At 41.1% G+C, this 14,961-nt stretch overlaps 1 non-coding gene across 1 annotated transcript; it reads left to right on the forward strand.

Annotated features, from left to right (window-relative positions):
* Positions 1-5,798: 5,798 nt before the first annotated feature.
* Positions 5,799-5,904, forward strand: LOC138814779 (U6 spliceosomal RNA). Its single transcript, XR_011368088.1, has one exon. It is a non-coding gene; the product is annotated as a U6 spliceosomal RNA (small nuclear RNA).
* Positions 5,905-14,961: the final 9,057 nt, after the last annotated feature.

Consider the following 14,961-nt stretch of genomic DNA (forward strand, 5'->3'; position numbering starts at 1 on the left):
TGGGTCTTTGGTCTAAAGTTATGGACAGGCATGTAAGGTCGACTCCAGTGGAGCCTAGCCCTTTATCTTCTCTCTCTATCTCCTTAGCAGGGAAGTTGCCATGAAGAGAAGGCAAAAGCAGGAGCTGTGCGATTCTATCCCCGGGAGAAATGGACACCACTCCATGGGGGACATGGCAGAGGACTATCCCCGTATAGTCAGGGTCAATCACTCCCGGGAAAATTATTAATCCTCTCATTGTGCAGGAGGAGCGTCCTAAAACTATTCCTACAGTGCCTTCATCTAGGGGTCCTGTCATGTCTGTCTCCACAATCTGTACACCCATCTGCTGTGTTAATACCCGTCCGGAGGTGGCACAGAGGTCCAACCCTGTGGAGCCTGAGGTTGTTCTCTTTGGCTGGGGGGTTGTTGCGGGTGCTGTCCGGGACCCAGAGTCTGAAATGCCCCATAAATTTTCGGGCCCTGGGGACGAGGGCCCTCCTTCCCGTTTTTTGGCTCTGGTTCAGAATCAGTGTTTTGAGTAATTTGGGGGATAAAATGTCCATTGATGTCTCTAACTGACCTGCACTCGTTGACCCAATGCTTTCCCTTTTTACAACGAGGACACACTCCTGGAGTCCTTGGCGGCCTGGGTATGTTTTGTGCAGGACCACCATTTTGTGGGCACTGTTGTCTAAAATGTCCCAACTGACCACACCGGAAACACCCTTTCCCTTTACTATCTTTTGCGGCCCCGGCAGCCACAAGACAGCAGCCGCCAGCCCCGCATTGGTCAGGGGGCCACCTACTTCTCTGCAGGCTTTTAACCAAGCTTCTAGGCTTTGAGTTCTTACTGGGGTAATTGCCCTCTGACATTCCTTGGTACTTTGTTCAAAAATGATTTGCTGTACAAATGGCATGGCTGTTTCCAGATTGCCTAACACCCGCTCGGCTGTCTCTAGCATACGGGCAACAAAATCAGAAAATGGCTCATTAGGGGCCTGCATGATTTTTGTTAGATTGCCAGCCATCTCTCCCTTGTTTGGGAGGGCCTGCCAGGACTTGTAAAAGATCTCGTTTACCTGGCGGTATACTTCAAAGGGATATCCTGTCTGGTCTACCGTGTAGGGTCCATGCCCGAGAAGCATATCTACGGTCCAGTCCGGGTACCCGTCACGGACATTTTGTCTGTATTGGGCTTGAGCCTTGTCTTGAACAATAGACCGGAAATCGAGGAACTGCCCATGATTGAGACAGGTACGGGCTACCTCAAACCAGTCCGTGGGCGTCATAGCATTGACGGTCAGTCTTCGGAGCAGGGCAGTGGTATAATTAGCCGTCACTCCATAAGTCCGGACTGCCTCAACTAAATCCTTAAGCTGGAAGTAGGAAACCGGCTCAAAATTTCTTTCATTAGTAACTGGATTTTCAAAAACTGGAAAAGCGGCTGCTAACCGCGTCCAGGTGCTTCCTTTTATAAAGTGACTCCGCACTGCCGGCGGGCACGGCCGGGGGGCCGACGGGTAAGGGCCAGCTCCGTTTCCTCTTCCTGGCTGCTGCGGTACTCCCACCCCTAGGGGGCACCACCCCCCATATCTGTCTGCCTCATACTCAAGCCGCAGCCTCTTCTAAGTCTTCACTATCAGTTGGATCGAGCTGCTCTCCCTCCTCCTCTAACATTTCTTCCTCTGAGTCACTCACAAGATCACTGCATTCTTGGTCCCGCCCTTCCACATGTAGGGCTGAGAACGGTTTGCCTTTAAAGAAGGGCATAGGGGTCTCCTTGAGACCCCCTCTTCCCTAAGACCCTTCTCCTTTTGTGAGGGCTGCAGTCCCTCCTGCTTTAATTCTTTAGGATCCTTTTGTCTTTTTTCCCTTTTTCTTTTAGGCCTATTTTCCTCCTCTTTACTGGATGCTGACTCTGATAGACTATCCTGATGCCGTGTTAGTACTTTGCATCCTTCCTGGATTAAATCAAACCCTACCTCCTCGAGGCAAGTGCGCATCATCAAAAAGACAAGCCACAAGGGAAGAAGCAATGCAAGCAAACAATAAATATCTAAATCTACAGTGAACAGCATACCGGGGGATACTTACCGACGTCCCCTCTCCGCGTTTTGAGTTCTGGCTCCTGTTCGGCCTCTCGCGCGGGTCCCGGGTTTTGGCACCACTTGCGGCGAATGCCTTCTCGGCCAGCGAGAAAAAAAGACCACCACACCAGGAGTCTTCTCAGATCACGCTTTATTGGAGAGCCTTTCAATTGATGGGAGAGCTTGAGCGCGAGAGAGTGTGCACCCAAAACATGGCCGCTTATATAGGGAATAGGAACACGGGTCTTTCTATCATTGGTCATCTGCCTTTCACCGTCACCAGGTGCCATGGGATTGGCTGGGGACTCTACGTGGCTCGCGCACACGCAAAGCCCAGGACCCACCGTCCGGCCAAGCACTGTCTAATATGGACCTCAAAGCTGCAAGGGAGTGGGCGGCGCCTTGTAATGGCGTTCGCCCCGGCTCCCTGCATCTATTGTATATGCTTTAGGATTAAAGGGAAGTCTCCAATAGCCATACACTCTTTCTGCTCTAGCCGTGCCTACAGCTTCTTGTAAATCTCTTACAAACAATTCCTTCTGCTGAAGTGACGTCATGAAACCCCCAATACATTTATATTTCCATATGACTTGTCTAATAGCATCCATAAGAGGGGCTTTTAGGGTAGCACTTAACTCTGGTGAGTTAGTCATGTTCTCAGGACACTCATCAGATGTTGGAGTCGTCAACACTTCCAAGAAAGAGCCTTGAATAAAGGAACGTTGAGCATGAGTAAGTAGAACAAGCAGCAGGAACAGTAAAATATTAATAGGCACTCCTATACAGCAAAGAAAAGAAAAACAGGAACACATCTTTCCCAGGGGCTTGCCAGCCTTTTCAGGAGGTAGGCCTCTTTGAAGCCCAATTCTCAGATCTGAAAGCAGGTTTCCCATGCTAAGCAGACTCCACCGGAGTACGTGTGGCAGTTTTCTTTCTTATTTTCTTGACCAATAAATCAGCAAGACCTCAGTCAGCAATTCTCACATAGGACTTTTCAAATGGGTTGGTTAAATAATGACATGAGCTCCAGTCTTCTGAGGACTCACTCATCTGCTTAGGAATTGATGCAAGCTGTTGGAAAATAGCTCAAAGAAGGATGCCATTTAAAGCCTTATAACGTTATTCTTTACCAGAGTATTCTCCAGCTACTTTGGTTGTTGAGAATGTCTACAAGAGCAAGCATTCTGTGGGAAACAGGGAGACACCTTATGACCATTACTTAATGAGATTTCCAAGTGGCTTGCTATCACTTGTACTGCATTTTGCAAGTCGAATCTGTCAAAACATATCAGTTTTAAGAGATAAGAGGAGTGGTAAAAATACTTCTAGAGAAAAATGCATCTTCAACATATTTGGTTCCAAGCATTCCGTCTAAGGCATATTCATCAAGTAGTGAAACTTTTGTTGGCTGTAACTATGTGTCTTTCTCCAGGTATACATGTGTGTATGTATGTGTGTATTCATGTGTATAGGAGCATACATGTGTACATATATAAGGGCATATACACACATATATGCAAATATAAAAAATATACATACATAATATATGTGCGTATATATCAGCTGTTCAGTGATTTAATCTATAGTTCCTGCACATTGTCATTCACACAAAGTGTACATGATAAACTGCTCTGAGGATCTTTGCTCTATGATGGTTATCCTTTGTACTCACTTCTGCCACTACTTTGTTTTTCATCCCTGTGAACAGGGATGAAAATCTATCCATAGGATAGCTTTATTTTCATTACATGTATTTACTTACTGATAATAAAAGAAATGGGTTATTTATAAAAGAAAAAATATCTTTTAGGTAAAAGGATAAAGTATCTTATCCATCCCCATGATTCCTATGAGATAAAATTTATAATAATAGTAAAAGTGAAAAGGAATTTTTAGATCTGTTGTTTTGCCATTTAGCATTGCAAAGAATAATATCACATCACTGCTATAACTCTTAAAGAATGCCATTGTAACTGATGGTCCCTATCATGTTCTCCCAAAACCAGTGGATCCTGAAAGATAATAGTACACCAGCAGAAATGCTAAGTAGCAGACATGGAGCATGAACGAGAAAGCAAGTGAATGAGATAGAGTGAAAGATAGAGAGAAATATCATAATACTGAAAGTGCATAACAGATAAATAAGAGCTGTATGAGAATATTCATACAGCTATTTTTAGATTCTACATGTACATTTGAAGGTATTTAATGTACAATAACCCACCAACATAAAATATAAAGTGCTTTTGATAAAAAACTAAAAATTACTCAAGAAATTATAACTGCAAAAACAATTTTCACAGATGCAATCTCTCAGAGATATTTCATGACTTTGAGAATAATAAAGTGGCTGAAGTTAATATAAATTTAGTAGTATGATAATTCACAAAAATATAAAAAGATATTCATATATTTCAATATATAACCCAAAGATAAAACAAATGTTCTTTAGATGATTTTTTAAAACACAGTTTCTCAGGAACTGGGAAAGTGGCTCAATGGTATAGTGCTTGCCTTGCATGCATGAGGCCCTGAGTTTGATTCCTCTGTACCACATATCAGAAAAAGATGGAAGTGGTGCTGTGACAAAAGTGGTAACGCTAGCCTTGAGCTGAGTAGCTGAGGGACAGCACACATGCTCTAGATTTCAAACCTCATGACCAACAAAAACAGAAACAAAACAAAATACAGTCTCTCATTTTTGTAGCCTCAACTCTGTAATACGTCTGCTTCACCCTAGGACTAAGATTTTAGGTGTGGACATTTATCAACACTCCTGATTCAGATTCTACTTGATAAAATTTTTAATCAATATTTTGTTCTTAAATTTGCTATTTGTAAACTCACATGCACCTATAAAAATGGTTGACCATCCCAGTAACTTTCTCAAAGTACCTCCAAAAGACAATTTACAAAACTTTGTATTATATTACTACAAGGAAAACAATGCTACAAATAAATAAAAACAACAATTAAATATTCATGATTAATAAAATGAAAAATAAACCAGTTACGTGTTTCCAGTATTTGAAGTGTACTACATATTAGATTTTACTATATTCTCATATTCCTGTACATTTAAAACTGGCTAAGATTATGATGTTCAACAAGAGTTTTATAGGCTATGAGTAGTCTTTAAAGTTACCCACTAAGATGACTATTTATGGCTCATCTCGTCATTTGTATATGGCTTATATCTTCACTTGTTGCTCGCTAACATATAAAGTAAGGAAGCTCTAAATTGTAGTTAACAAATTCTTAACTCTTTACTCTGCTTCTTTAAACAAAGACTTTGCAACTTCTCATTAGTAAAGTTTCTATAAATTCTGAAATATAAATACTTAGTAATATATGTCTGCTACCATAAATCTTAACTACTTCATGGAAAATTTTTATGACCTGCCAAACAGTCCCTATTTTGGCATATTTAAGCAAATTCCCAAAATTAAACCCATTTAAAGCATTAGAACTTTAACAACCTTAACCCTTGCTGCAATGTTCATTATGACAGGTGCCTTGTAGAGAATAATTGAACTCCTCCTTCTACACATCTCTTGAACCACAAATATTTGGAATTACTTTGTTTTTGACATATCAATTTTGAGTTTCTTCTTAAATATGTGCTTATGTAAGAAATAAATATTTCATGACCATTCTTTTGCATTTACTTTTTGTTGAAGTGTCTAATTTAAGAAAATCAATTACACTTTATATATAAAAAAAAGTTCTGTGCTCAATTTGGCAGCACATACCCTAAACCTGGAATGATACAGAGATGATGAGCATAGCTCCTTCGAAGGATGACACACAAATTCCTGAAGCGTTCAATATTTTTACAATGACAGACGCTGGAGGGAATGTGGCCAGAAGTAAACACTACTGAATTCTTGGTGAGAGTGTAAACTTGTCAACCCCTTTGAAAAGCAGAACGGAGGTTCTTCAAAAGATTCCACATGGAGATCCTCTATGACGCAGCAATCCTTCTTTTGGGCATTCACCCAAATGATCAGAAACAAGACCATACTAAAACTACAAGCACAACTATGTTTATTGCAGCATTATTTACCATAGGTAAGATATGGAACCAACCCGATGCCCCTCAGTACATGAATGGATCAAGAAAATGTGTGTGTGTGTGTGTGTGTGTGTGTGTGTGTGTGTGTGTGTGTGTGTGTGTGTGTGTGTAACTGTGACCCCTCTGTACAGTACTTTTACAACTAAAAACATATAAAAATGTTCTGAGATGGAAGAGTTTATTCCCCCAATTTTATCCATATAATATTGTTAACAAAGCAGATTTTTAAATACTACGTAGAATGTGATATGTATTACAGAAACCATTACATGTAATGAGCAACCAGAAATAATGTTATCAATTGAATATGCACTGCTTCCAAGGAAGCCAGATGGATAATTTCTCATGCTCTAAATCAAACTGGTGATCTTATGTCTTGATAGTGTAAAAATATCAGGGACAGAATAATGAAGGAATTACAACTGAGGTGAAATCCATATGAAAATATACAAACCTGATAAAACATATAAGTATCTGAGCAGTATATTGTGTTTTAAATCATTTACGCTACATTGTAAAGATAATGAAGACCTATTAGAATGAATTAACTTTTTGATATCCTATCGTAGCTCCTTAGAAGGATGAACTCTTTCCTCATTCTTGTAGAGGCTTCATCAGATGAGAGGAACTGTATTTTTTTGTTTGCTTCCTTCCATTTATTCTTCACTCTGAAATATGAGCTACATGATACTGAAATACACCAAGGAAAATTAAACACACAGGCTTTGGAAATATCAATCAATGTAAAATAAATAAAATACGTATAACCTTGTAAAAGGTCTAAACAAATTAATTTATATAATCTCAAGTGTAAACAGAAAATGATTTAAGCAATGTCACGTAATTGAAAAATGATAATTTTTAGGAGATACTTAATTTTTTCTTTTCTACTGCATTGAATTAATTATTGATTTTGTATAGAGAGATTAAAGATGAGATTAACAAGAAACTTGCTTAAAACTGGGCACAAATTCTGAATAGACATGTATTCCAAAATCCATGAAAATCGCCAGTGGGTTTACAAAGTTGTGTTTAATGCTACTTCTATGCTGGCTTAAGCTTTGGGAACAGAAGTCATTAGAGAAATGCAATTCAAAATTACTATGATACTCCTTCATAACTATTACAACTCTTATTTTAAAAAAATCAAAGGAACCAGTTGTAGTGGGACTCAATTTGTCCTAGAAACCCTCTAAGGAGAGAGCAAGATGAGGCATTGGCTTAAGTGAGCTGCTCAATGTCTGCCATCCCCAAAAGAAAAACATTGGAGTGAAGCTCAAGGCCATAATGCCTTTGGGCTTGGGTCCTTCCCTTGACGATAGCATCTGCAAGTTGATCTGCCTGAGATTATACCTGAGGTGTGCCCCCAGGGGAGTGTGAACCCACTCTAATGGGTCCCCCCTTTTAATTAAAACTGCAGAAATCAATGTAACACCTCCAAACCACCAAAGGGAAATGGGCTCAAAAATAGAATTCCTCTTCAGTAAAATTTCATCCAGGGCTTTTTGGAACTGCAAAAATATTGCCCAATGGCTGTCTGTAATTGTAATAACTTCTTGGTGCATCCTGCCTTTTAGTAGGGCAAATAAGGCACACACTATCTTTAGGGACAGGCACCCATGGCAACAGCCAATTGATTTCCCCTAAAAGGCTCTGAAGTTGGGTTAAGGTCAGAGAGGTTGGAATATCCAGCAAAGGCTTAAGGAGACTGTCCTGAGTCAAGGTAAGGTGGAACCAGAGCACCTTAAAAGGAGGTAACTTTTGAATCATATTGAGTGCTATGGTGAAGCCCCCCTTTCTTAATATGGTGCGAACCTGGGCCAGAAGGCCCTCCAGTTGTCCTAGGTCTTGGTGCCCCACGATTATATCATCCGGGTAGGCAAACACAAGGGAGGTATCTGAACCCAACACAGGCCCTAGAAGTGTGGACAAGTATTGTTGGCAAAAGGCCAGGTTATTTGCCATTCCCTCTGGCAGCACCGTCCATTCAAACCTCCAATCAGGCAGGGAAAACTTAAGAGAAGGGATGGAGAAAGCAAACTTTTTGCAGTCATCCGGATGCAGGAGGATTGAAAAAAACAATCTTTAATATCAATCACACCGAGGTATATTCTGAAGGTATAGCAGGAGTCCAGGGCATACCTCTTAGGGATGCCTACTAGCTCCATCCTTTCATTTACCTTTCATAGATCTTGGAGCACACACCTAGCCCCAGAGGCCTTTTGAATAACAAATATGGGTGTGTTCCAAGGACTCATAGAAGGGCATATGTACCCAAGGTTTATCTCCACCAGAAGGTGGAGGGCTACAAGTTTAGGTTTTATCAATGGCCACCACTCCACCCAGGTAGGGCTTCCTATCTAAATCCAACTTGGATCCACAATTCTTTTTCCAATGGTATCCCTTAGTGCCCCTGGGTCAGGGTGTAGGGGGAGGTTAGGACCCCTCGGGCCAGTTGGCAGAGGATTGTTGTGAATAGTCCCTCTTAAAGTGCCTCTCCTGCCCACATTTAAAACAAGTCCCTCTCCCCGATGGTCTTGGGGTTCCTTGGCCCTGGGCTGCCAGTGCCTGAGTAATAGCCACAGTCATTGCAGATGTCTGAGCATGTAAAGCTAAAGCTTATGATTGGGACTGGTGCTGTTGCATTCCCACATTCTGTGAGGCCACCAGCCATCTTCTCAGAAAACACTCTCTCAATCCCATGCAGGCCATGTGGTGGTCTGCATTCATCTCTTCCCAGACCAGCAGCTTTACAAACTGATCTTGGAGGTTCCCTGCTGGCAGCTTGTGGTTAATACTCTGTTCAACTCCATCTACAAACTCAACTAGAGGCTCACCAGGTTTTTGTGTAACTCCTGCTATAATTGACTCAGTGGGCCCATCATCCAGTTTGAACCATGTGGCAAGTCCTGCCTGCATCACCTGATCATGGTATGGGCCAGGTATTGCGGCATGTTGGATGCCAGTGGAGTACCATTCCCCATCCCTTTTAACATGGTATAAGTAATAGGTATCACAGATTGAGCCTGCCAGTTATTCTCCACTCGCACTCTGCATTCCTCCTTAAAGAAAGCTCACCATTTAATAAACTGAGAACAAGTGAAAGTGAAGAAGGCTTTGGCCACATCCAGCCAGTCCTTGGGGACACATGGGTGATAAGCAATGTCCTGTAATAAAGTCTGGGCCCAAGGAGAGTTTGGACCATCCTCCGGCACTGCCTTGTGGAGCTCTTTAAGATCTTTAGCTTCCCATGGATACCATTCCATGGGCCAGATTTACCAGATACACTTGGGGAAGCAAATCCTGTGGCCCAGGGTCCGGGGTCCTGGGTGGCCCTTCCTTTCCAGGGTAGGCCTCCAATTAGGTTACTTCCCCACCCCTCAACCCCTCCATGGAAGGTTGGTAGGGGTCCGAGTCTTGCAGGTCCTTCTCACAGGTTGCGTAGGACGCTGTACCTCTCCCTCAATCGGGGAAATAGGGTGGGGACCTAGGACCATCCGGGGAACCTGAGTCAGAGGGGGTAACTTTCACCCTCATTTTGATTTCCACTGTGCATGTTTCAGTGCATTCTTGGATGAATTTTACCCATTCCTTTTCCTTCTCACTTCTCAAGTCCTCTTTATGCCTGCTAGGCCTAATGCTGCCTCTTCCTCTTACTTCTGTGAAATAGCATTACACATACTAAGGGTTTCACTTACCCTGTGAGACTGCTTAGCCTCTGCCGGTATCTTTTCCTTTCAAGCCCACGTTGGGTGACAGATGTTGGGTCTTCGTCCATCCCACAAAAGACGGATGGGGTCCAAGGAAAGGTAAGTGCGGCTGCTCCCCTGTTCCGTGGCCTCACTTAGCCAGGGAGACAAACAGACACAGCAGTGAGTCAAGTGAAGCAGGAAATTCATTTATTAACTCAGAGCAAGCTCTTTTATAAAGCAAAAAAGACCAGGTGTGCATGGGAGGGGAGGAAGAGGAACCTTATCATGCACCTAAGCTTCCACGGGATGGTTAGTCATGGAATGCAAAGCAAATTGGGCTCTTCCCACACAACTCCCCCTCAGCGCCATCTTTACTGCCCATGTGCTCCACAATCAAAGACCTCGGAGTCAAAGCTGACACTCTAAAAAATTCAAAGGATGAAATAAGTGAAACCCTAGGTCTCCTTGGCACAGGCCAAAATTTTCTTAAAAGAGACACAGAAACACAACAAATTAAAGAAAGGTTGGACAAATGGGATTGCATAGAATTGCAGAGCTTTTGCATGGCAAAGGACATAGCTAGCAAGATCACCAGAAAGCCCACAGATTGGGAGAAGATCTTCACTAAACATACAATGGACAAGGGTCTCATATCTACAATATACCTGGAACTAAGAAAATTAAATGCCCCAACAATAAATCGTCAAAGAAACAACTGCCCAATAAATAAGTGGGCTATAGACTAACAGAGGAACTTTGCTGAAGAAGAAAGAAGGATGGCCAATAGACACATGAAGAAATGCTCAACTTCCCTAACCATAAGAGAAATGCCAAACAACATTGTGATACCACCTCACTCCAATTAGAATGGCTATAATGAAGAACTCTAATAACAACAGATGCTAGAGGGGATGTGGTCAGAAGGGAACCCTACTGCATTGTTGGTGGGAGTGTAAACTTGTTCAGCCACTTTGGATAGTAGTATGGAGGGTCCTCAAAAGACTCCACATAGTGCTCCCCTATGACCCACCAATCCCACTTTTGGGCATTTACCCAAATGATCACAAACAAGAGCACACTAATGGTACCAGCAAAGCTATGTTTATTGCAGCATTGTTTACCATAGCTCTAAGATTTGGAACCAACCCAGATGTCCCACCATAGATGAATGGACCAAGAAAATGTGGTATATATACACAATGGAATTCTATGCCTTCATCAGAAAGAATGGCATTGCCCATTTGTTAAGAAATGGAAAGACTTGGAAAAATTATATTAAGTGAAGTAAGCTGTGCCCAAACAAACATAGGTACCATGGTTTCCTTTATTTGCATAAACTAGTATGCCTGACACAAGCAGAAAAGGTCAGATAAGTTGATGGTAGGCGAAATAAACTCCAAGATAAGGAATCAAATGGTTTTTCTTTCTTGCAATTGTTTCTAGCATACTTATGAGATGATTTCTTTGTTGCTTTGTATGTCCTTCCCCCACGGTAAAACCCCTGCTTTCATTGTATTTGAGGTTGATATAATTTGTGGAGGGCTAAGGCAATAACAAACTGTTTAAATAGGGATACAGCTGGACCCATTGCAACAATAAGATGTACAAGATGTTACATCAAAAAATCAACTTTACAAATTTGGCTGGGAGGTGGATTAGGAAGGAGGGTGATTTGAAGGGATTCGAAGGGGAAACAAAGGAGCAGGCAACAATGCTTGATAAGAAATATACTCATGAATGTTGAATGAAGACTGTGGAAATGAAGCTGGAAGTTGTCAATTTTTCGTATAGATAGCAGTTTAGTGTTCCAGTGAACAGTCTTAGCCTAAAGAATCACACCAAGTGTGCTATCATTGTACAGAGAGTTTGGCCAGAGAGTAAAAATTGAGTCAATGAGACAGACCTGAGCACTTGCTTGCAGCTGTGCCAAGGCGGTGGTGGTGGCGGCCATAGCCACACTACATAAACACAGAGAGTCCGGGACAAAGGCACCAGAACCAGAGAGCTAGTGGATTCTACTCAACACCAGCAAGAACTGACAAGGAGCAAATATCTTCATCCTGCAGATCACAGACTAAAGATGACCACGGAACCAACACTCCAGCGTGAGTAGAACCCTGACATCCTCACTCCTTCTCAGGAAGCAAAGGAGGGAAGTCCACCTCTCCGCACCCCCAGCAGCAGAGATCTCCATTTTTGATACTGACAGAGGCCTGGCTGAGGAGCTACCAACAACTCAGGCCTTGGAAGAAAACTGGAGTCATTTAGCAGGTCACAGGAACCTGACCTGACATTCCAGGCGTAGCTCCACCCAAGGGAAAGTCACCAAGCCCAAGCAGAGGATCCTCGTCCCCTACAGGTGTGGAATTCTTCTGGGTAAACAGAGCCAGAGGCTGCCCCTCCCTACAGCAGCCTAGAAAAACAATTGAAATTCAGTATACATAAACCCTGAGAATGGCTGTAGGCTGGGCTTTGTGAGTATATCAGAAGCTATACCCTCAGGGAAAAGCTACTGTTTGGTGAAAGGCCTCAACTCTACCCAGAACCTAGCCTCATCACACCATCTCCAAACTAGAAGAAACAGCCATCTCCTTCTTTGCCATCTCCTTCTTTTGTGATAATCAAAGCAGATCTCTCTCCCACTGAACTAGCGAGGAGGAGGATCACAAAATCCTGGGTAAAGCAGAGCATTTTTCTGCCTGCTCAAACAAACTGACTTAAGTAACCAATCAAGACAGACCAGACAGTAACCACAAGCAGACCTGAGACTCCACAAAGAGATTCGTTAGGACACAAGGGAGATAAAAGATCTTCCCATGCACGCAGCCCCCCCCCTCCCCAATCAAAGAACTCTTTTTTATACCTTTTTTAATTTTTAATTTTTAAAAGTTTTAAAATTATATTTTAAAAATTGTTTTCTATTAATCTTTTTTGTCCTCGCATAATTTTTATTTTAGGTATGTGTGTGTGCGTGTGTGTGTGTGTGTGTGTGTGTGTGTCTGTGTGTGTGTCTGTGTGTCTGTGTGTGTCTGTGTGTGTTTTAATCTCTACTGAGTTTTTGGTCATTTTTTTCTTTTTTCTTTTTCTCTTCTTTTTTTTTTCTTTTTCATTTTTTTCTTCCCTTTCTTCTTTTTGGGTGACTGAATTGCTGTTTTGCTCATCCTCAGATACATACCTGTCATCGATTATTAGACTTTATCTCCCCTGTGTACATATTTAACCCAGAAATTTATTACTCAATTCAAAACCTCTTAGGCTTAAATTCTTTAAAAGTAGTATTATCTCCTTCTACCTTTATAATTTTAAGAACTTTTAATCATAATTTTTGTGTTTCACTTTTTGTATTTAAATTTTTGTTTTTCCATTTTCTCTTGTTTTTTTAAGTCTCTCAAATAATTCTGCCCAAGCTATTTCCCTCTCTGAAATTAGGACTTGGTCAAATACACTCTCTTTTTACCTACCACATCCCTCTAATCCTACTTTTCCCCACATTTCTCTCTAAACCTAATAACTTCTCGTTTGCAAAATTCTTCTTTTCTGTTCTTAACCCATTAGTACATAGTTGTTTGATGTTGAATAGATTGTATCTATTGAAGTATGGAGGTTCCTCTAATGACTTCACATTGATCTCCCCCATGACCCAGCAATCCCAATTTTTGGCATTTACCCAAATGGTAACAAACAAGACTATACTAAAGCTACCAACATAACTGTTTATTGCAGCATTCTTTAAGAGAGCTATGATGTGGAACCAATCCAGATGCCCCTCCGCAGATGAATGGATTAAGAAAATGTGGTATATATACACAATGGAATTAATTCTATGCCTCCATCAGAAAGGATGACATTGACCCATTTGTTAAGAACTGGAAATACTTGGAAAAAAGTATATTAAGTGAAGAAAGCCAGGCCCAAAGAAACATAGGTCCCATGGTTTCCCTTATTTGCAATAACTAGTGTATGTCTGAAACAAGCAGAAAAGGTCAGATAAGTTGATTTTACGTGAAATGAACCCCAATATAGATATTCGTATTTTTTTCCTTCTTGCATTTGTTTCAAACATATTCAAAAGATGATTGCTTTTTTGTGTTCTATGTCCCTCCCCCACGGTATAACCCCGGCTTTCATTGTATTTGATATTGATATAGTTTGTGGATGGGAAGGGCAAAAGCAAATAGGGATACCGGTGGACCCATTGCAGCCATGAGATGTACAAGTCGTTATGCAGAAATTCGAACTTTACAACTTTGGGCAGGTCGGGGAGGGGCTGGGGGGTGGTGGAAGATATGAAGGGAAGGGGAAACCAAGGGGGAAGCAATAATGCTTGATAAAAATGTACTCATTACCTTTCCTCTGTAATTGTAACAACTCTGTATGGTATTTTCATGATAAAAAATTTTTAAAAAGGATGTAAAATATTTTGATTTTAAAACATTATATATATATGTATATGTATATATGTATGTATATATGTATATATATGAATATACATATATGTATGTATATTCATTACCTTGCCCATGTAATAAAATCCCCTCTGTACGATATTTTCACAATAAATAAATTATCTGAAAAAAATGGTATCAGTCAATAGTGCATATAATTTTATTTTTCATTACAAACATAGAATGTAGTAAAAATTTTCTTAGCAATTACCCTGCACTAGGTTGTGGGCAGATTCTAATGGAAATAATATACTGTGTTTATGTAGAGAATTAGAGCATCCAAAATTTTAATATGCTTGTGGTCCTAAAACCAATACCTTGCTGATATTGTGTGACAAATACAACTTCCTATAAGTACAGAAGTTTTCCTTGTATCTTTTCAATTTATATTTTTATTGTAAAGTCCCTGTGCAGAGGGGTTACAGTTACGTAAGTAAGGTAATTAGTCCATTTCTTATTGAGCATTGTTACCCCCTCCTTTGTCTTTCCCCTACCATTCCGCCCCTTCATACCTCCCCAACATGTCGCTTCACCCCTCCCATAGAGTGTCTTGTATATTTCATTGTTACAATGTGGCAACCTGTGTCCTTTCCTTGTATCTTCAATGAAGAAATGCTGGCTTGATTTATGCTGATTCTACTGTTGTAGACACACCTAAAATCACTCGCCAAGTTCAGGAG

This window comes from Dipodomys merriami, unplaced genomic scaffold, assembly GCF_024711535.1.
Source record: "Dipodomys merriami isolate MVZ:Mamm:240054 unplaced genomic scaffold, mDipMer1.0.p SCAF_61, whole genome shotgun sequence".
In the NCBI taxonomy this organism is placed as follows: domain Eukaryota; kingdom Metazoa; phylum Chordata; class Mammalia; order Rodentia; family Heteromyidae; genus Dipodomys; species Dipodomys merriami.